Below are 23759 nucleotides of genomic sequence, written 5' to 3'. Positions count from 1 at the left end.
TTCCTTTTTAATTGTTGGGTTCTCTCAGAAGACTCCTTTGACCCAGTGATTATCCTACAAGTCCAAAAATCTTGAAAAATTCTGAGTCTGCCATTATTTATTATTTAACTAGGGTCAATTTCCAATCGTTGACTTTACATGGTGTGGTATGGGGATGGACTCCATACACTGTATATCAGCTCAGCCCTGCAATGCTGCATACTGAATGCTGGGCCTGAAACCAAAGGCCCGAGCGGCATACCATTCTGTTGGACAGGCCAATGCTCATCTACCACCTACATAACACTAAATGTGGGCTTGCATAGAGTGACTTGCTCCATTCGCAGTAAATTAGAAGTTATGCAGATGTATCCATATTCTCACACTACTCCACAGCAAGGAAATATTCATGCCCCTATTAATAATGATACTGACTTTCTTTAGTTGTGCATCTCTTTGTACCAGGTACAGATCTCCGTGCTTTACATAGAGACTTACACACGATCTCCTTTCTTACCATATTCTGCTAGATTATGTGTAGGGTGTTTCACTCATATAAAGTTACATGTGTGATCTCATTTGATCCTCACAAAACCCCTCAAAAGTAGGCACTATTATGACCTTATTTATAGATGTAGCTTAGGACCAAGTTAAGAACCTTGTTCAAAGTCAGACAGTTAGAACCCCACATATTAACTGTTATGCCTCGGCATTGGTAGAAATGGTGACTCTCTAAAAAACTTGCCCAATGACAATGCTGGAGAAAAAGCGGCCATGTTTTGTAAAAGCAATGGAATTTTTAATCTGAAATTGTTGCTATTACCTAAAATTCTGACTGCTCCTTCTTAAGCAAAGGGAGGAAAGAATACCTTCCTGGAAGTCAGGGACTTGGGCCTGAGTCCAGGTGAGGAAAAATAAAAAGGAAAGGGAGCTGAAGAATGCTAGCACAGTACTGTTGTTGGAACATATTTTAACTCAGGCATGTATTTGATGCATCACTTTCATTTGCCTTCTTACCATATTGCAACACAATCTTCAAGCAATTCTCTAAGCTCATCAAGTAGGCCCTAGTGGCAGAAAAAGCTTCCTTTTCTGGGGGCAGAAATAGTTAAGCTTCTTGTTACTACAGAGTGGGGATCCTCTTCGACACAATTGCCTAATAAAACTTCTAAACATTTTTTTCCTCTATAAATGACATTAGAAAACATAAGTTACTATGTATAATGATCTTGTTATGTATGAGTTTTTGCTCTTCCTTGGACTTTCGCTACTTTAGATGGGAACATGGTTCTATTTATCTTTATCTTCTCCCTAAAGATTGACAAAAGGCACTTCAGAAAAACAGCAATAACAAAAATCTGAGGATAGAATGCCAGATTTCTATTTTCTTTGGAAAAATCAGAAGATTTGGCAACACTGGTACCAAATTCTTACATGGAGCTGAGTAGCAGCTATCTCCTTAAGAGAGGGCTTGCCATGGTTCCACCGGCCAACTCTGCCTACATTACCTGCCTGAGTATTTGAGTTCAAGAACTGAGTAACAAAGAAGTGAGAAATAGGGAAAGGGAAAGACCTCCTGGCTCAGAAGACTTATAGCATTCTTCTACCATCTCAGGGTTGGCCACCCTGGCCCTTCTGACCCTGATCGTCACACGTGATGCAATGCTGTAACTTCTGTACCACCCGTGGGTACTTTATCTTACTTCTCATATCTAGAGAAGGTGTCTTCATGGCAAAGAAATTTAAAAGGGCTAGGAGAAGCAAATAATTCCTCTGGGGATGGGAGTCTGAGCTCATCCTCAAGCTCAAATCTGGAAGTAAGAGATTATAAAGCAGAAGAGTGAACCCCCTGCCTATGTGGGCAGTCTCTAATCTGAGCTGAGAACATGGGCCAAGCTGCTAACACCAAAAGTTGCATTTAGAAGTATAAATTAAAGGCCCTGAAACCTTTCTGTTTTCTCTCTTTTCAGTTCTAGTTACTGCAAATTTACTTATTATTAAGTCAAAGAATTAAGCAACAGAAAGCTTAGAGCATGATGAATAAAAAAGCCTATGGGATATATACTTATTTCACAGGATAAAACATTGTTCCATATTTTAAAAATCCCAATATTGTGACATTGCCAAACCTTCTAGCAAAGCTGTTACCCTAGGGATGAGACCTTGGCTTTACTCTGCAATCTTCTTTCAGTCGTTCAGCAGTTTATATCAGGTGAGGCTTAAAGCAGCTGGAGATGCAAGGGTGAAGAACAACAAAAATACCTGGCCTCTTCTTTCAGGGCCCTATACTCTATTTGGAGAGATAGATGCTAATTAAATAAGTGCCAGGATGCTGGAGAGAGGAGTTCTATGAGAGGATCCAGATATAGTCTTCTTGGGAGTGTATGTGTGTGGAGAGGGAAGGTGTGTCTAGGGAAAGCTTTCTTGAGAAACTGGATCTTGAAGATGTAGACTCAATTATCTTTGTGGTACTCATGATTCCTGTTTTAGTGCCTTACATAGAGGAAGAGCTGTGGACTCTTATGAGGGGATCCCGCCTAGGCCACAATGTTAACTGGTCCTCATCTCTCTGTTCAAGAATGTTATCCTCTGGGCAGGCTTTATGGACATTCACCCTTCACCACAGGCTGAGTTTTCCTCTGTGGTCTTTCCACATTTCTCTATAAACCCATCACATTGTGATAATCTTAACAGGACTACTTGTCATCCCTGTTACCCAGAATGGAATACACCCCTGGGTGAATGTTTGCTATGGAGTGCATGGGTAATCTATGAGAGAATAGAAATGACATAGTTTGCACTATAGCTGTGGGGATCTGAATTTGTGCGTTATGGGAGAAGACTCAAATCTGGTTCATGTGCACAGAGATGGGCCACGAGCGGCCCCTTCATTCTGCTGCTGTTATACATTTTCCTTAATTAAAGCTTTAAACAAAGTGCAATCTGATTCTGTAGGCTGATCCCTTTGTTTTCTACAAGTGAGCAGACTGGTTTTCATTTATCCTAATAAAAACAGAAGTGCTTATTTAAATTAGCAACTTCTGATGAGATTAATAGGCAAAATAGGAAAGCACTGGATAAACTTGCTAATTATACGCCTCTAGAGTCAGTGTCTAGTACTTAACTCAATTAACATACATATGTATATACAGTCAATTCTCATTATCTGCAGAGTTATGTTTTATAAATTTGCTGCAAATGCTCCTAGGGGAAATATAGCATTAAGTTCCTGAGAGTCTCTGGTCACAACATCTTTTGTCAATCAATCAATACATAATCTTGTTTGATGCGTGTTTCTGTTTAAAGATAACTTATAATATATACTGTTAATTCATTAACATTGAACTCATAGTCAACAACACTATAACTTATGCTTAACCAAAGCTGACAAATGTATTTTCTCTGTAAGGTACACCTCAGCTGTCCTGCACACAGGAACACTAGACAGCACTTTACCACTGTGCTAGATGCCATTTTAAACAGCAAAATCACCAACAAAAAGTACAAAAATGTAGAAAGTATGCGGCACTAAACAGACTGCCATAAAGAATACTTGTTTGCAGTGTGACGGCTGAAATGAGAAGGCGGAATATCATTTCGATTTTGACTTGGGCATGTGTGAGTTGGGTGAACATGTCCTTGAATGACTGTAAAAACACTATGATTATTGATTTTGGGGTTATGAATACATTTTAGTGAGTAGGCAAAATTACAAGTATGGAATCTGTGAATAAGTATTAAATGTATATATAATATATAGAGAAATATATTCATGTACATAAGTATATTCTTCAGCACATTATCTGGTATATAAAATACTTTTTGAATGAATTAACAAGATTTGTTAGTTGATATAGTAAAAAATGAAACATTTGGTTAAGAGAACGCACATATATTATATGAGGTAATACAATAATACAAATTTAGTAATAAAATGCTACAGAATGTAATTTAATTTTTGATTATATGCTTTATAGATCCATATAAAGACCATCTTAAATGACCTGACCATGAAAGTTTATGAAATTCACTTAAATAACCTCTCTAGAATATATTGCTCATGCAGAACTGGGGTAAGGAAAGCACAAACAATTCTTTAATTAATTCCTTTTCTTTTCATTTTCATCTAAGAATAATCCTGAAACACTCCTCCAGAAAAGGGGTGGATGGAAGGAAAGCTTGCCTTGAAGCTCAGTAGGTTGGGTTTACTTTAGAAGAGGCGATGTCTCCATATGGAGTGTTGGATTTTCTATTTCATTTTCACTACCATACTCATAAAAGTGTTTGATAATACTTTGTTGAGTGAAGAATTATGGGTACCAAAAGGCCTCATAATAGTTTGCTGTATATTTAGAAAAACAGAAATTTAAGAATGAACATTAATGTAGGGAAAGAAGAAGGGAAGGTAAGTAGAGAGATGGAGTGGCCATAATTCCTGACATGACTCCCAGAATCAGCTATTGGTGACCCTGGGGGGTGATAATAGAAAGAAAAATAGTAGCTCACATACACATCACACTTTTGGGCTCTCATATAAAGTATCTCCTTGCAGTTGATCATTATATACAAATTTTAAGAACAAGAAATGGAGAACTGGATGTACTCATTGACTTCTGGAATCTCATCTCTAGCAGCCGAATGGAAAGTGGGACTTGTGAATTCACATCCAGTGTTTCTCCACCAGCCCTTACTTGGCTGTAACTGGAGGGGCTGGAGCTCTGGGCCAAATATCTGATGAACAGAAGTCAACAGATACTTACATAGCTGAGCTCCTGGGTCATTCTCAGAATCCATTTAGTTAAATTCAAAGACTCAGAAGGCTCGTTAAATCAAAGAAATCTGAAGGATAATGTTGTATGTCCCTTATTTTTCAGCAAAGAAACCAAGTCCCAGAGAGGTAAAGTGATTTATACAAAGTCATACAGTTCCTTAGCAGTAGATTCTGGTCTTGAACTTACGTCTACAAATTCTCAGTCTTCTTCCTGCCAGCCTTGTGTTATATCTATTCCCATTGCGCTCTTCCCCCCTCCCATTCCCAACAGCTTCACAATTTTGAATTTTCGTGATGGAGTTTCAAATACATGGTGTGGGGAAATCCTCTCTGTGGTCCGCAGATAAGAATTACAGACTTCCCCGCTGTATTAATTAATGGCCTCATTAATCCACATTTAACTGTTCAATTAAATGTTTAATGTAACGCTTAGAGGTGCCATCAATTACCATGTGTGAAGCAACTCTTGGAGATCCTAGCCTGGAAGCTGCTACGTACATGTACAAAATTACTGTCATTCGGACACACCATGTTATCTCATGGAGCTCTATTCAGGGAAGGTGGTTACAGCTCTGGTTTAACTCAGGGCGGATTAAATCAGTGTGTTGGAGAAGAATGGAATTAAATGCTTTGCTGTAATGACTCACATCCTCACAAGTACCACTCATTAATTGTAGGTGCTACATGACACGAATGTGCTAGGGGATGGCAAATATAATATTTTGAATGCTTTTCTTTTCCAGAATTACCCCAGAGAGAGAAAAATGATCTCAGTAGTGGTTACTGAAAACATATGCCAGCTTGATTTCCCTAGCAATGATATTAACAGTGAAGAGTAAAGCCTTTGTGCCTCAGCTCAAAGAAAGGCAGCTCAATTTCCACCAAATGCATTTCAACCTGACCTAGGTAATAATTAAGCAAGCAACGTGGGGAGGTTCATAATTGCAATTGCTTATTATGTGAGCTAAAATGGCAAGATTTGTTTCTGTGGCTGAATTCTGCTAAGCAGGCCCATGGATTAAAGCTTGCAGTTGCCCTCTAGAAGGCCACCGGATGCATGTGATGTGTTGGTTAAGGCCTGAGAGTGGTGTGTGTACTTCAGGGCCCATTCTGTCTTGCATCAGCTACAGAACTCAGAATTTGAAAAGTTGATATAAGGCAAGTAACTATTGCTATTGTCTTAAGTGAGGGCACATGTTTTACTTTGTAACCAGTGGTTGAGGTATCATGGAGAGAGCCTGTATGAGAACAGTCTTTGGAGTAAGAGGGAAGAATCACTGGTACCTGGCTCCTCAGGGTCTGCCCCTCTTAAGCCTAATCCATCAGTAGTTTTCTTCCGAGGACTTGGGTGGGTCTGCTTGGTGTCAGAACAGGAGGAGACAGGGTGGATGGGGGATGGGAGGAAGGGGCAGGTCCAAACCAAGCAGAGTCCAACAGCAAAGCTCAGCATCAAGCAAAAAGTCTATGCTACGGATAGCATTCAAAAGCACCTCTTCTAAATGAGCAACTGGGTTAAAATTACGGGGTGGATTCAGCTGAAAGGAGAGAAGTTCAGAAATGAGCCTGAGTTAGGCATCGACATGGAGCCATGAGGTGAAGATACCCATGTTTGAAAACTGGTCAAGATCCTTGCCAGACACAAAGGTTTTCATCTGGGTGTTGGGTGGACTCAAGGGAGTACAGTGGAAAATGAGGAACATGCAGAACGAAAAGATCCTAACAGTGGGGATGGAAAAGAACTGGAGAGGTGAGAAAAGAAGATTTTAGAGAAGTATGGCTGTGTTATGATTTGGACCTCAAAGATACCAATATACATTAGATTTTTAAAACTGGCTTTGGTCATTACATTTTATTTCTCTAAATATGATACGGTTCTGAAACAGAACCACATGGGTCCTAAGGATTTATCAAGTTTTATATGCCTTCATGTACGAGAATTGGATGGGACAGATCCTGATATCGACCTCTGTTTTAGCAATAAGCACAACCCAATTTCTTACTGAGATTTATGAGCATTCTTCTGGGACGCTCCGGATTATTCTTCTGAATTCTTCTTCCATTTCAACCCTTTGCTACTTGTACCTCTCTTGCCTTTAGACCTCACCGATGTGTTCCGCTCACCCATGTTCTTCTCCCAGCACCACTGCATCTGAGAGCTCCAGAACTCGCCCCAAGTGTTCTTATGTCTTTTTGTTTGGTGCTCTTCCCTGCCCATTTTCAACTGCTCTCCTGCCCTGGGGGAAATTTGTAACTTCCCAGACGGTCTGGAAAGTGACCTGAGGGCTCATCTCCAGGTAAGCACATTGCTACCATGGAGTCATGAAATGCTACAGCTGTCAGAGACATAGATCTTCTGGTTCAGGATTTATCAAATTATATGCCAGAGGGTCCTGGAATACCTTGAGGATTTCTCAGGACAATGCTAGTGGGGCTGAGAATGAGGCTGAGAAGGAAGTCCTCTCCATTTCAACCATTACAACCTGCTTTTTTTCTCTTTTTTCTTTTTTTTACTATTTTATGTATTGTTTAAGATTGTGTTTTATTGCTAAGAAAACAAGATTGACAAACACTAACCCATTTGCACCCTTTCCATGCATAGAAAACAATGTTAAAATCTGAAGAGATAAATGCCCTTACCTCAGCTCATCAGTGGCTAGACCCCTTGGAGATTCCAATCCCAGTTTTCTTCCCCTTATTCCAGTGGTCACCACCTGGCTGATCACAGAAACACAGGAGGTCTCTCCTGGAGGCTGATTTTCTAGAAATGAGGAGTGTGGCTTGGGGTTATGCAATTGTAAGTTTCCCAGAAGATTCTGACAGATTTAGGAATTACTGCATTACGCCCACTTGTCCTTCAGGCTTCCCATTCCAGCAGGTGTGAAGCAACATAAGGGAGACATCTCCCCAACGGATGGGAAGAAGGAAGGAAGGGAGAGAAATTAGGAGTCAGCCAAATTTTCTGCACTCCCAAGACCATAAATGTTCTTACGTAAGTGTGTACTGCACTGACTTTTGATTAATGAATTAGAAACCTAATCTTATTATTGCATAATGTAAAATTAATATAATACTTCATTAGTCTAATTGATCCCTGGTTACAAGACAGTGTTCTAGACAGTAAGAAAACACGGGTTAAAGAGTTACTTCATATTTAAAGGAGGGAGACAAGTCAATGGACATGTGTATCACTGGAGTATGAGTTCAGATAGAAAACAATGGGAGCCTGGAAAATGGGAAAACCTCCCACACTGGGAGGAGGTGAGAAAGTCCTGATCATGAAATAAACCTGCCAGATAAAGCAGGGATCCTTCCAGGCAGTAGGAACAGCATGAGCAAAGACATAAATGTTTGGAAGAGCTTCAGGTCATCTGAAAACTGCAAAAAGCTTAGCTTGATTGGAGATACAGAGAAAAAGGGACCAGTGCCAAAGTGGGAAGCGCTGAAGCTGGATGGGTGGCTTATGATCTGGCCATGGAAATCCTCAACGGCCTTCACCTTCCGGGTGCTGAAGCTACTGCAGCACTTTAAGCAGAAGAGTTTGGTGATAAAATCTGACTCCTAGAAAGCATCTACTCATTCATTCATTCATTCATTCATCCATGACCGAACAGTTACTCTGTGCTAGAATTCGTTTGATAAAACATGAGCCCTACCCAGAGCATAGAGTGAATAAGGCTGAAGCCACAACCCAGGTTGTAGAATATTTGGTTGGCTCCTGCCTGCTTCCATTCTCAGTCTGCGTCCACTGCACCAGGCCCTATAACAAGCTCACATGATGAGTGAACAGGAATGCAGAGGGCTCAAAGGGAACTCATCTCAAGGGTTTGAGAAATACCACTGTGTCCATGGCCCACAGCTATGAAGCATGATTGTTGCCTCCAAACAATTATTACCATTACCAGCTTAAAAGTAAAATAAAAATGAGATTCTGTGATAGAATATTATCCTGTGTTATAGATAGAACTGTGTCTCCCTCCCCCACTCCCTCCCATGTTGAAGCCCCAAGCCCCAATGACTGTATTTGGAGATAGGGCCTTTTAGGAGGTAATTAAGGTTAAATAAGGTCATAAAAGTAGAGCTCTAAACCAATAGGACCAGTGTCCTTAGAAGAAGAAGAGACACCAGAGATTTCTCTCTGTGTACACACACAGAGGAAAGGCCATGTGAGGACAAGGTGAGAAAGTTCTCAGACACCAACCCTGCTAGCACCCTGATCTTTAACGTTCAACCTCCAGACCTGTGAGAAAATAAATTTCTGTTGTTTAATCCACCTAGTCTGCAGTATTTTGTTATGGCAGGCCTAGCAGACTAAGACATTCTGTTAGGTGATACTGAAATGTCTTATCATAATACAATTTTTTTAGGGAATGGAGTTGAAGGAAGAACCTTCCTGGGGTGGTGAAGCCCCAGACATCATCCTCTGAAATGTTTCACATCTATGAGGGAAAGCGAAATGTCATGTGAGCTCAGTTAGTTCCCATTAAAACTCTTCATCATTTTAGAATCATCCAAGAGATCCAGGTTCTGGTCTCACCACTGCCACCAACAAACTGTGAAAATTCCTCTCAATGATTCAGATTCTTCGTTTGTAAAACATGAATATTGGGTGAGGGTGAGGTGGTGGTGTGTGGCTAAATGCTTGAAAGATTTTTTAGCCTACCAAGAAACTATGATTTTGTGATTCTTTTATTTCTAGCTTCCTAGATAGAGATTTTGACATGGACAAGCTCAATTGGGACATTCACCAGATAAGCACGACAATGTTATAGCTATTAAGAAGTGGCCCACTTGCAATAAACCTGATTGGGAAAGAAATGGACAATTAATTTCAGGCAAACAATAAAAGTGTATGAAAATTAAGGATGTAAAGAAACTAATAATGACAGCAATGAGGGCCAGCTCTGCCTTTATTAGTGTCTTTTGTGTTCTTTTATGAAATGTCTATTATCAGTGAACTGGCTGATTATTCTCTCATAATTACTTCATAAGGAATAATTAAACAAAATATAGACAATAATCTTTTATAGACAATTACAAAGAGAAACAATTTTGTGGGAAGAAAGAAACGGTACTGGGTGAGAAGGCTGGAATGTGATTCCTGATTCCTGAGTTTTCATGAGGGTTCCTTTGCCAGCTCCTGGTTCTCTCTCGAAGACCTCCAGAGGGACTGGAAGCCTCTGTCATAGGTGTTGAGGGCCTACATCATCACTACTGTGTCTAGAAGGGAATTTGACTCCCTGGCAGGTAGAGAAGTGTGGACAGATTTTATAAAGCAACTCTTGATCCAAATATTCGCCTGCAAAGCCTATTCTCTATCCAGCCATCTAGTGATACCAAGGCAGTTATGATGACAGGTCCAGATTCAATTCCTTATTCTTGAAACCATAATCTGGGGATCATTACTGACATTTCCTTCTTCCTCATCTATCAGAGCTAATCCACTGCCAGTGGTCTTAGGGAATCTGTTTCCAAATTATTCCCTAAAACTTCTATCATGACGTCTACGGCCATCACCCTATGCCACCATCTCTCTCAGGCCATTGCAATAACCTCCCTATAAGTAGCTCTGTTAAAATCTTGCCCCATATAATTATTTCTCCATCAAGTAACCAGTGAGATCTTGGAAAATTATAAGGTAAATTAGGTCACCCCTGTATTTAAAACCTTGCAGGGGCTTCCTGTTACACTTAAAAGGAAATACAGCGAATTATTTTGCTGAACCTCATAGCCCTGGCTGTTATAGGATAAGCTGGCTACTCTGCACTAGTTTACCCCACACCCCCTTTCTTGACCATCAGCCTCAGCCTCAGACTCAGACTCCTGCTGTTTCCTGCATGGTGGTGGCTTTCCTAAGCTTAGAGTCACTACACATACTCTGTATTGACTTTTTTCCTACATAATTTCTATATAAATATATTTCACATTCATCAATGAGGACAAGGATTTTTATCTGTTTGGGTTGCCTAAAAAGTGCTTACCCTCATGGAGCCAATATTTTATTTTTAGGGGGGGTCAGAATAATAAAGTAAATATATAAGTGCATAGTATTATTTGATAATAAGTGATAGGGGAAAATTAAAGCAGGGGAGAGGGGTGGACTGTGGCTGGGGATGGTGTCAGGAGTTGCAATTTCAAATATGGTAGGCAGGGAAGGCCCATGAAGATGATATTTGAGTAAAGACCCAAAGGAAGTGAGGAGTCAGCTGTCTACTGAAAGGTCTTCAGAGAAACAATACCCTAGGAGGTCTGAGCACACCTGGTACCCAGATCTTAGCTTTTAACACCATTCTCCACTAAAATGACCTAGGTGTCTTAGAGAAATGGGTGACTCCAGGGCTAGGACAGAGAAACTTCAATTCAAATGAATCGCTCAGTGAATGATACAGCTAAATGAAAAAGACAGTTTGAAAGGGGTTCCTGCTGGCCAAATCTAGGACAAAGCTGAGTGTCAAAATAACAGGAATGAATTATGACCCACTGAATAAAATAGAAATCCATGAGTCAACATCGATACAAATAAACAAATGAATAAAAACATGAAGAGAAAATAAAGTTCTTTATTACAGGAGAATGCCAACTAATAAGTGTAGAAGGAATGATGGAATTAGGAAATCTTCATTTGGCAATCATCATGGTAACAATTAATTCAGGCAAGAAACATCAAGGAATCTTAAAACTAGTGGCTAAGAGTGGGCTGATGAAAGAGATTTTTACATTGTCTCAAAGTCTCTCCACACAAAATGCTTATTACGCATGAATGGGAAAAGTTAACTTTATAGCGAAGAAACCTTGAAGACACCATCTTAATCAAATGATCATAGTATCAACATGGATGGTATAAACTGACATTGCACACTACCTGAAAGAATGCCAATTAGAAGAACACAGTATTAATTCTGCAATTTCCACCCAAAATGCATAACCTGGGTCTAAAAATGAGGAAGGACTGGATCAACTCCAGTTAAGAGACATCCTGTAAAATGATTGCCCTGTAATCTTTAAGGTCAAGAGCAAGAGACACAAGGACTGTTCCAGATCAAGGGAAAGTGGAGAGATTCGATAACAAAATGTAACCCCACATCCCAGATGAGTCCCCTTTGCTATAAAGGACATCATTGGAGCATTTGATGTAATGTGTTTGGGGGGGTGGTTTCTGGATGAAGAGTATGTAAAATATCCTTGTACTATTCGTGAAAATTTTTTAAAGTTTGAACTTGTTTCAAATAATATTACATTTTTAAAAATTTACCCTAAACTTCCATACTTCAGCTATTTCTAGTGACAAGCTCCTTGCAACACAAATTGCAACTGACTGTAATATGGCCATGAATGGTGACAAGGCGGTCCATTGCCTCAGGTCTGCAGGACCGTTGGGGCTGCAGCCAACTCTTATGAAAATGAGGAGGAATAAAAGAAGAAAGAGGGTGTTGATAGGGTGGATTTGTCACTTGGCTCTTGCCACCAACTCTAATTTGCAAATTCCTGTGCAGGAGTAGTAGCATAATCAGATCCCTTTTAACTTCAAACGTAATTTCACCAGTTGTCTTCCTGTGTGGTTGGAAGTGTGTGGGTTGCAGTGAATAGAAGAAAAATCTGAAAAAGTAGGAAAAAATACACGCCAATAGAAAAAAAGTCCTATCAAAATATATATTCTTCCTCTCCCCCACTACAATCCCATCAAACAGAACAATGAAAGAAAAAAAAAGTTAGCAACTACCAGAAAACTTCCCAAGTTCTCCTGTGCCAAAAAACAGAAGCCATGGAGTGGCATTTCACCCACATGGCCTTGTTGACAACAGACCCCAGCTGGGTCTCCCACATCTAGGGTATTTATGAGGCTCTTGGAAGGCATTCAGAACTGGAGATCAACTCCAAACCCTGCGTGGTGGTGGCTTCCAGGGCTATGGGTCAACCATGTTTCCTCCTCCTGGCTCAGGTACACACACCTGCCTCTTGGAGGATCCCAACCCAGGTCCAGGGAACACTCCCAGCTATGGACAGCCCAAGATCCTCCTTCATGTCTGGAATGGTTGTTTGTTTTGCCAATTTTAGCTCAGAGGGTAAAAGTATACATTCAGAGAGTAAGAGCATGCTGACCTGGTTGAAATTCTGACTCCGGCCCTGACTGGCTGTGTGAGCAAGGGTCAGTTTCTTAATTGCTTTCTGCCTCAGTGCCCTCATCTCAAAACTGAGAGCAGTAATAAGACCTACTTTTTAAGATTATTGTAAGATTAAATGAGATGGGACTTAGCATCAAATAATTGTCATTATACTGTTTTACTGTGTTTTTATCTGGTCTAAATATATTTTATTATGGTAAAATATACATAAAATTTTATACATTTTTAAATGTATGGTTTAAGTACATCCACATTGTTGGACCATCTGTCCATCTCCAGAACTTTTTCATTATCCCCAAACTGAAACTCTGAACCTATAAACAATAACTCTCCTCCCCTGCCTCCCCTCAGCCCTGCTTCTTTCTGTCTGTGTGAGTTTGACTACTCTAGGTACCTCATATGAGAGGAATTATACAGTATTTGTCCTTTGTGTCTGGCTTATTTCAGTCAGCATAATGTCCTCAAGATTCCCCCATTTTGTAGCAAGTGTCAGAATTTCCTTCCTGTTTAAGGCTGAATAATATTCTATTGTGTGTATAGACCACATTTTGTTTATCCATTCATCTGTCAATGAACATGATGGTTGTTTCCACCTTTTGGCTATTGTGAATTATGCTGCTATGTACATGAGTGTATAAATATCTGTTCAAGTCTCTGCTTTCAATTCTCTTGAATATACTCTTATTTTATGCTGAAAATACGCCCATCCAAACCCTACTGCTTTATGATCAGACCCTGTTGATGTGATCCCAGAGACAGCTCGTGAGTGGCACAGCCATCTTATTTTCCTCAAGAACCTCACTCTTCATCTACTGATTTAGGTCAGAAATTACCGTCTAGCCTTGATCTCAGTCACATACTCAATGCAGAGAAGCAGGAAAGAGAGTGGTTGATGGGGAGGACCAGGGCTTCGGAATCCTGGTTCTGTTCTCATCTACATGGGCCTTGCCCTTTGCATTTAAGCTCTACAACCCTCAGTTTTTCCTCTATGTAAAACGAATTTCATAGGTAGAATATTACTCCTTTTTGTGCAGGAAAATTAACTGAGATTATATACGTAAGCTCCTGGCATAGAGTATGCCCTCAATAAATGTTATTTTCAAAACCTCCTGCTAGGACTAATGTCATAAGTAATATACATTTTCAATTAGGTGATTTATATGTATTATCTTCATTACCACCACCACCACCATCGTCATCATTGCTAATTCTTGAGGATCCTATCATGGGCCAGGCACTGAACTAAGGTTGTTGTTGTTGTTGTTGTTTTTAATATTGATTAATTTATTCAATTCTGTAAATATCTCTTTGAAGAGATAAGTTCTATTGTTATCTCTAATTTATAGATAGGGAAACTATGGTGCAGAGGGAGTCACTAATTTGCTCAAGGTCCCACAGCTAGTAAATAATGGAGCCAGAATTCAAATTAAGCAGGTCTATTCCAGAGATGTATTCTTTATCTTCATACTCCACAGCCCCTACAACTAACTAATGCACTAAATGAATGAAGATAACAACTTTAATAAAAACATTAGAAAGTAAAAGAACAAATACTGATAGTTTGTGAGTGTGTATGGACATGTAGGGAGAGCGACATGGATGGTAGTATCAGATGAACATGTATCTGAGTAATAACTGACCTCCAGGGTATTGGTCAATAGACCAACATAAAGATGGAGAAATGTCTCTAGTAGAGTTCCACAGGACTCTGCCCTTGATATGATCAGCAGTTTTATCAATGGCTTGTACGAAGGCTAGAAGGCAGGGTTATATAATCACACAGATCTGGGGAGAAGAGTTACTGGATGACAAAAAGGTCTCTGTATAAGAGATAGATGAAGAATGAGAAAACAAAAATTTTAATAAGGATCAATATGAAGACCTGAACTCAGGTTTAAAAAACAATGGCACAACTGGAATGTAGATGAACTGACTTGCCAGGAGTTAAGTGAAAAAAGATTAAGAATGATTTATTTGGCCAGAAATGCTTCATGCTCCAGTTGTGGGATATGCTTGCCAAAATCTAATGTTCCCTTAGGCCCTGCAATTAGTGCAGTATCCAGACAAAGATGGGGACTATTGCATAGATTTGATCACATCTAAAACAATGTGTTTAGTGCTGAGTGCATTACTTAAAGAAGGGCCTGAACAAACTAGTGTTTACATGGAAGAGGGTGATCAGAATGGTTAGAGTGATAATCAATCTGAAAACCACATCACACATGACCTGTTGGTTGAGGGACCCAATCCAACTTGGGAGAAGACTTATAGAGGCATAATGTAGCTGTCTCTAAATATGTGAAAGGTGCCCATATGGAAAAAAAAGGAATAATTCCTTCCTTGCTAATTTATAAAGACCAGAATAAATGAATGGAAGACTTAAGGTTCAGATTGCAATTTCACATAAGAAATAACTTCCTGAAAATAATCCCTGGTCAACATGGAATGAGCTCCTTGCCAATGCTGAGCAGCTCATCTTTTTATTCAGGCAGAAGTTGGTGGACTAGGTGTCAGAGATGTTTTAGGAAACATTTCTCTGTCAGGCAGTGGGTTGGATTCAAATGGCTATGTGTTCTTTCCAACTCCAATTTTGATGCATCTGAGCTCCCAGCTCTTGGGTTTCTCTCAAGGGGCCCTGCCAGAAGCAGAGGGTGAGTGGAAGGTGGGCGAGGGGAGGCAGCAATCTTGTTATACACAGGAGCAGGTCTCTGACTACGTGGGTTCAGGTACGGTTCTTTCCCTAACTAGCTTTGTTATTTGAGAAAGCTACCTACTCTTTCCAAGCCTCAGTTTTTTCATCAGTAAAACAAAAGGCTAGATTAGACTGATTGATTGATTGATTCATTCATTCTTTCTTTTTTTCCTCTCTCTCTCTCTCTCATTGCAGTAAAAAAATAATATAAAATCTACCTTTAACAATTTTTAGGGGTATGTGACATCTTGTTAACTATATGCACATTGTTGTTCAGACCTGTAGAACTTTTTCATTTTGCATGACTAAAACTCTATACCCCATCAGAGAGCAACTTTCCTTTTCCCCCTCCCCCTAGTCCTAGCAACCATCATTCTACTTTGTTTCTAAGAGTGTGACTACTTTAGATACCTCCCATAAGTGAACTCATCCCGTTTTAGTCCTTCTGTGACTAGCTTATTTAACCTAGAATAATGTTCTCAACTTCCATGTTGTAGCATATAACATTTTTTTAAGGCTGAATAATATTCTATTGTATGTGGATACGTTTTTTAAATTCATTCATCCAATGAACATGGGAGCACAACTATTTCTCTGAGATCCTTATTTAAACTTTTAAAAATAAATTCCTGGAAGTGACATTACTAGATCATATAGTAGTTTTATTTTAGATTCCCACCAACAGTGCACAAGGGTTCCAATTTTAGCAAAAGGAAACCTCATCAATAGAGTGAGAAGACAGCTTATGGAATGGGATAAAATATTTGCAAACCATACAACTGATAAAGAGTTAATACCCAAAATATATGAGGAACTCATATGAGTCAAAAACAAAAACAAATAACCTGATTAAAAATGGACAAAGGACTTGGATAGACATTTTTCTAAAGAAGGCATGTAATGCCCACCAGGTGTATAAAAAGACGCTCAATGTTAGAGAATTGCAAATCAAATCCATAATGAGATATATGTCACAACTGTTAGGATGGCCATCATCAAAAAATAGATAATGTCTTAAAAGCAATTTCTACTTTGACAGTCTGTGATTCTAAATTTAAAATAACCAAAACACAGAGTTACAAAGAATGATATAAATCTCATGTATATTTTATTTGGAGTGAAGGCTAAGGACTTGATTCAGTGTCTCTTTACTTTCGATTTACACATAATTTGAAAGAGCCTGATTCTTTGATGGCACCATAACAGATTATATGAAATCAATTAAGAGGAATGATGGTATCTAAAGCAGCAAACCGATGACAGTGCGAAGGGACTCCCGACAGCCTGGTACACAATAGAATGAGAAGAAGCAGACAAGAATTTCTAATTCACAGTTGATTCGCCCTGTAAACTTGGACCAGTGTAAGTATCATTGCATCTCAGCATAAAAAAAGTATTTAATGTGAATAATGTTTATGATTTCCTTAAGAAGGCGAGTGATAAAATTCAGAGTTGCCCTACATAGGCAAACTTAAGTGAATTAAGACCATCTGAGAGACAGGGTGTGGAGGAGCTAAGGGCCTGGAGCCATTTAAACCTGAGTGTGGCTCTCACTCTCATTGCTTTCTAATGGTGAAGCTCTGGTCTCCATTTTCTTTTCTGTAAAAGCAAGGATGATAATACCAAGCTTTGGGAAGGTTTCAATAGGATCATAATGCTTGTAAGGTGTGTAGCCCATAGCAAGAACTCAGTGTTGGCTGCTGCTCTGAAAAGAATAACTGACAAGAAAAATGGTGAATGTTGTGCATCCTGCCTACAAAACAGGCCAGAGGTATGCAAAAGGGTGGGAAAGAGAAGGAGCTAGAGGAGACCAAGTGAGAATGGATGAGCTGGGTCCACTTCTAGTATTTGTGTTACTCACAAGAGCTTCAGACTCTCTCCCACCCTCTTGGGCTAGCAGACTGTCAAAAGTTGCTGAGTGTTGCCTTGTCCTAGACCTCGGGTTTCCATGATGCACGAGGACAATACGTTGTCACAACCTTTCTTTGGAAAAAAATGAACTGGCACATATTTTTCCATTAGATCCACTGATGCATCACCTCTCCCAGAGTGCACAGATTTTATAAATTTATGCTGTAGAGGACAAGGCTTCAATCAAGGGAGTGAATCAACTACAGGCAAAATTTCAGGCATGGGTCGGTAGAAGGGGGCAAGGCATGTTTAGGAGTTTGGGTCTTCTCGGACCCTTTTAAGTTATTTCAAATATAGATTAATATGTAAACAAAATAACCCTAAAATGTATCAATATATAAAACTGATAGTAAACAATATTATCACATAGGTATAAGGGGAGACACGGAGAGATGATTTCCAGTCAAGTGTTCTTGTAGAAAGAATGCAAAAAAAGCTAATAAAGAAAAATCTTTTATGCTTTATCTTCATTTACTAACAATTTCCTATTTAAAATGGAAAATAAATTGATTCACGTTATTAGAAGGCAAATGTGCTCTTAAAAAGAAAAGCTTAATCTCAATTTAAATAAAAATTGGACTTTTTAATTGTCTATGTATTTTTATTTCAATGTGAGATAGAAAAACTATATACATATATATTTGCATATAAATGTGTGGATATATGTTCAAAAGGTTCCTATATAAAGTATATGGTCATATAGAATGATACTTCCCTTACTTCAGCATTTTAGATAAATGAATTCTTTATGTAAACATGGTATATGCCAGTTAAAGCAAATACTGTATACAACAACCTTTTTAGTGGAAATCTTTAAAAAATATATATATAGTGTTCTACTCTGGCCCATCTTAAACAGAGCTGTTAGATGTATTCTGACTTATTACAGTGAACTCCGGGCCAACATTATGCAAGTAGGTAACCATGCCGGGCTGGGAAGCACTGAGGCTTTCATTGGCCCAGGCTTTACCAGGGGCCAGTGAACTCTGTTCTTTCTCAATTCTCTTCCTTCTAAACATTTAGCAATGAAAATTCATAAAGAAAAAACTCAAATCCTTAGATGAAAAGTATAAAACCAGAAAGTAGAGGTGAAAAGCATGTGTGTGTTGGGGTGGGGGGTGGCTGTTGGTGAAAGCATGTCCTGAGGTTCCTGAGGGGGCCAAATGGCCATCGGTGGTTTTACCCATTCCCCACTGACGATGAAGCATAGGGGTGAGGATTCAGGGATTTGGATCCTGCTTCCACTCCTTTCTGTGTGTCCTGGGTCAATGTACTTAACATCTCTGAATGTTGCTTCCATCACCTGTGAAATGGGCATAGCAATACCTACTGTCTTACTGGGTTACTGTGAGTGTTCAATGAGCTGTGTGAAGGGTACTCAGTGGTGTGACTGCCCCCAGTGACCACTTAGGACAGGTAGCATCGGTATCACTTTCTTTATGTCTTTCAGACCTGACCACCCCAGCTAAGATCACATCCCTTATTCACGCTCACCTACTAACTCTTTTCCCTGACATTACACATACACACACACACACACACACACACACACACACACCTCATTTAATTTGTGCACCTTTATTATCTCAGATAATAAAATGTAAGCTCCATTACAGTAGAATTTTTGTTTCTTTGTTTACTACTGGAAAAGTGCCTGGCATTTAGTAGGTGCTCAGGGAACATTTGCTTAATGACTAATGAAAGAATTCACCAACAGGGTGTAGAGCAGATAGCACAATGGAGCACCATTCTCTCCGCGAGGCTTAGTGGACTGAAAGATCACCTGATTGTTCAATTCTAGGAGGCTTGCAAGCACATGAGGCGGTGATGAGGTACTGCCTGAGATGACTTACTGCTTGCCTCATGAAGTCCAGTGAGACAATGGCAGGTAGGAACAGAGGAAGCAGCACCACCTGGACATGTCAGTGCTTGCCCCAGAACTCAGTTTCCTCCCAGAGCACATGTCGCACTTCTATCTGCAGCCTCATGTGTAGGGAGAGTAAGGGACCACCTGTGTTCTGCAGATCTGGGGTCTATGGCAATTCCCTCTCCTCCTCTCATATTCTCGCTCAAACACTGAAGCCGTTTTTGTATGCCACGATGATCTGATATCTGTCAAAATCAAGGATCTTTTATCAGGGCCAATGTTTCTGCTAGAGTGAGTGTGGGGTCTAATATATAGATCTTTTAGAATGGGGGTGAATGTTGGGCACTAGGCTCAGGAAAAAGGAGAGAAAGAAGGAAAAAACCATTAGGTGAGTATGCCGAACTTTGCCATTTTCTTCTGTTGCCTAAAGCTTGTCTTGCTCTCTGGCACCTGTAAACAAATATCTGTAAATACAAAGCAGCTTTTAGTTCTGTAGTTGAACAACTATTTGAGCAACCACTTGTAGCAAAACTCTAAAAGGTCACAATTTTGCACTGTTTACCCATCAAATTAATCTAAAGGAGACAGAATACTGATTGGTTTCTTTGGGACCCTGAGAATAACTGCAAGAAAATGCTTGTTTTACTGCAAAATGGTCAGTCCTTGAATACGAAGAATAATATGACTTGATGAATGAAGCAATCCTTTTGGAAAAGCTTAGTTTGGCCACTGGGTTGACCATTACTTTTGAATAAAGAGAGCTATGTTCCATGGTTCAAGAAATGATTAAGATGGAGTCTGTAGCCCATATTTATGAGAAAGAAAAATTACAAAGCATCAAACCAATTTCAAAATTTAGTCAAGAAAATAAATTGTAAGCCTGCCGTGGAGCTAGCATACATTCTGTTGCACCACTCTACGAGCTTCTACTAATTGGTCAGAAAGACAATCTTTATCACCAGTAAATAGATTCAGGACAGTCAGTTTCATCTACATATCAGGGCTTACACTTGTGTCCTATGTTTTACAAAGATTTCTATCAAAACTATTTGAAATAAAAAAGTTTTAACTCTCAAAGGGTTAACTCTTGTTCTCATCCACGCCAAATTATTATGTGCCTATTTATATGCACATATTTATATATGTGAATATTTTACTTCTGTCTTCCCTTAATTATTTATTCAATATGTTTTAAATCCTCATTAGATGCTCTAGCACATCAGCATGCCTCCTTTGAAGGAGAAAGCATTTGGATATATAAGGATCCCTTCGCTTTACAGTTCCACCTCACACAAATGCATATTTGTGTGCACCTGTGGCCTTTACATCCTCTCTACATTCCTAAGTTGCAACGGAGGAGTTTGTGATTTGTACCTCCTCTCCTCATGAGTGCCAAGATGCTCTTTTCTTAGCTAGAATCTGGAAATAAGAAACGTGGGTGGAATTCCCATGTTCTCTTGGGGAATAAGAGAAGGGATGGTGTAGATGAAGGGTTTAAGATTTTATATTTCAATATATAAAAATTTTCAACCTCAGGTACTGCCAGCCAAGGGCACTGAAGAGAACTGATGAGTAACCCCAGGGAAGGAATGAAAGAAACTCTGAAATAATTATAATAGCTCCTGTTGTCAAGAGCTAGGGAGTGAAACTGTTCTCCATCTGTGATAAAAGGAGGCCTCATGGTTTCTTTAAGATAGGAACGAGGTAAGCTTTAAAAGGTCTAGGACTTTTTCATCCTCTAAATCTTCCCAAGCTGCACAGTGCCTTTAAAAATTAGGTTAAGAATGTCTCCCTTCCCTATAACCTGAGCTCAAAAAGGACTCATCTATTTTTCAGTTCCTCCTGTGGACACACTGTATATGAACTTCTTTGCATTTTCTACAAGTAACTGTGGATTGTCTTCCAGCTATGTCATGTGTAAATGCTATCTCATGTGTGAATCAGTTTCCTGAGGGAGATTAATCCTTCTCAGTTACTGATTGTCATAATAATTCACACATGTTTTTACATTTAAAATCACATGGCGAGAATAAGAGGGAAACAAAATTGTGTCCTCCACCCAAATACCATCCTTTCTGACTTGCCCTGAGGATACTTGAAATTTTTATCTACTGGCTTTAAGAGATTTTTGATCGAAGGCATTGATCTTTATTGGGAGAAATAACATAATTATGAACTAATATTTTCATTGTTATTCACTCAAAGATTTCTCCTGTACATTTACTGTGTATAACTCACACTGCTGGGTAAATGTGGTGAGGGGCTGCAAAGTTGAATTAGAGATTGCCTTTGCTTTCCAGGAGGGAGTTATCATTAATTCTCACCAATACCTTGTTCTCCTCTCCTTAGGGATGAAGAGGAACTGGTAGGGTCGCACTGGCTGCCTCCTTTTCTTGAGGGCAGGGCATAACACATGACTAATTTGCTAATGAGTTGTGGTAAGAAGTCATGTGCTACACTTCCGGGCTGGGGCATACAAGTACTGGTGTGAGACCCTCCAGAACTCTTTTTTCTTTATGCATGGTAACCAGCAAAATGTGAGATGGTGACTGCTCCATTGGCCTGGCCCCTGACTGCCATGAGCAGAGCCCTTGAGCTGATGGACAAGGGACATGAGTGAGACAAAAGCCTTTACTGTCTAAAACCTTTGAGGCTGGGCATCATTTGATGCTGCAGCATAGCCTAGCCTATTTTTACTGAAACAGGAAACTTATCCTTGTAAGGCAGGAACAAGACATGGGCATAAGTAAGGAAGAAAGTTGTAAGGGAGATACAGCAAAATTCTTATGTAGAGAGATTCCTTAACATATAGAGTAGCAGTGAAGGCCTATTGGAAGAAGTGGTAACTGGGCTGGACCTGGTTTAGAGAAAAAGAGTAATTCAGACAAGAGCATTCCAGAAACAGTTTGAACCCAGGTCTGGAGGAAGTGAGAGTTAATGTTCATAGAATGCTCACAGAGAATAATTCATATTGAATCGCAATAATAGTACTAATAACAAGCTGATATATATTACATGTGTTCACCATGTGTCTACTTGTGTGCTAAGTGATTTGGATGTATTATTGCCATCAATGTTCACAATGACCCTGGGAGGTAAAATGATCATCATCCCAATTCAACTGAGAAAACCAAGGCTTCAAGAGGTAAAGTAACATAATCAAGTTCCCGTAGCCAGTTGGTATCACTGAAGAGGCTCCAATCCCAGCCTGACCTCAGAGTCCATGCTGTCAACCACAGCGATGATCTGCTTCTCAAAGACATCTTAGTAGCTGTTTATTGGAGGATGAGTCTAGAGTTATGTGTTACCAAGACTCAGGTTATCCGTTGGTGCAGCTGTGCCCATTTCCACTGAGCAGGAAGCAAGCCTTTTCTGAAGAGGCCCAGCTAGGTAAGCTCTAAGGGAGAAGCCAGGTATGGAGTCGATGCTTGGGCCCATTAGGAGGCGCTGTGTGCCTTTCAACTGCAAGGTTGTGGTTGGCTTTGGTTTTCCAAGACCCTCCTGAGGTCTCACTTCTAGAAGACACTGAAATAAACAGCTCTAACTCCAGGTGTCAGGAAAACTGAATTCCTTGTCACCAATCCTCCATCTACCCTCTGTGGCCCTCTCTTTATTTTTAATAACTATCTTCCATCCCATCTATGCATTTTGGATATGAAATTTCCATGAGACATTTGACCTTTTGGTTTGAGTTTTTAAAGCCAGCCAAAAGTAGTTTCCAGCTCCAATTTTGAACCATCTCCAATCAGACAGATGTAACTCCTCATCTGAGTCTCCTCGTTTACCCCAGGATAACTCACCATCACTTTCAACTCCATCATTTGGCTCACGCTCTTCTTTTTGCTGATCCTCTGATCATTCTTTGTGAGTACAGCTCTCAGCCCTGAACCTCGCAGCATCTCTCATTTCTGGGCCAATCTCCTCTCCTTCAAATAGACTCTGAGCACTGAACTTCTTGAGGGCAGAAACTGTGTCTTCTGCTTTACCAGCAGCACTTAACGCCATCCTGGGCATGGGGTGAGGCTCAGTGAAGGCCTCGGCTCCCTCGCAACTATTTATTGCCATCTTTTCTAAAGCCTTTGACTCCCCTGTGTTCTTCCTCTTAGTTTGCTACGTAACCTCTAGAATATCTTAACATCTGTCTTATCTTATTTGAACCCCTATTCCTTCAGAGTCATATACTTTGAAAACTTTTAACTCAGTCCTTGGTTCAAATTATGGCTCCATAATTTTCTAGGTAAGTTATTTTAGGTGAGGCACTTAAAGTGTCTGCATCTCAGTTCTCTCATCTGCAAAATGGGATAATCGTGATGATAACCTTATGTGCTATTATGTGAGGATGGATGATACATATAAAATACCTGGCACCTGGAACATGTTGGATAATAATGTGTTTTTAAATCCTCCACTCTCTATTTC

At 39.7% G+C, this 23759-nt stretch overlaps 1 protein-coding gene across 3 annotated transcripts in view; it reads right to left on the bottom strand.

Annotated features, from left to right (window-relative positions):
- Positions 1-23759, bottom strand: part of SLC14A2 (solute carrier family 14 member 2) — a 318969-nt gene that overhangs the window by 233295 nt on the left and 61915 nt on the right. For 2 of the 3 annotated variants that reach the window (XM_036230001.1, XM_036230002.1), the window contains exon 1: positions 7388-7559. The exons of the other annotated variant lie outside the window; for it this stretch is intronic. The gene's annotated coding sequence lies outside the window, so the exon portion shown is untranslated. Of the gene's footprint in view, positions 1-7387; positions 7560-23759 lie in introns of those variants that run through there. 3 annotated transcript variants of the gene reach the window in all.

This window comes from Rousettus aegyptiacus, unplaced genomic scaffold (assembly GCF_014176215.1).
Source record: "Rousettus aegyptiacus isolate mRouAeg1 unplaced genomic scaffold, mRouAeg1.p scaffold_m13_p_12, whole genome shotgun sequence".
Taxonomy (NCBI): Eukaryota; Metazoa; Chordata; class Mammalia; order Chiroptera; family Pteropodidae; genus Rousettus; species Rousettus aegyptiacus.
The sequence above is the reverse complement of the archived record's forward strand: the minus strand, read 5'-3'. Positions and strand labels throughout refer to the sequence as shown.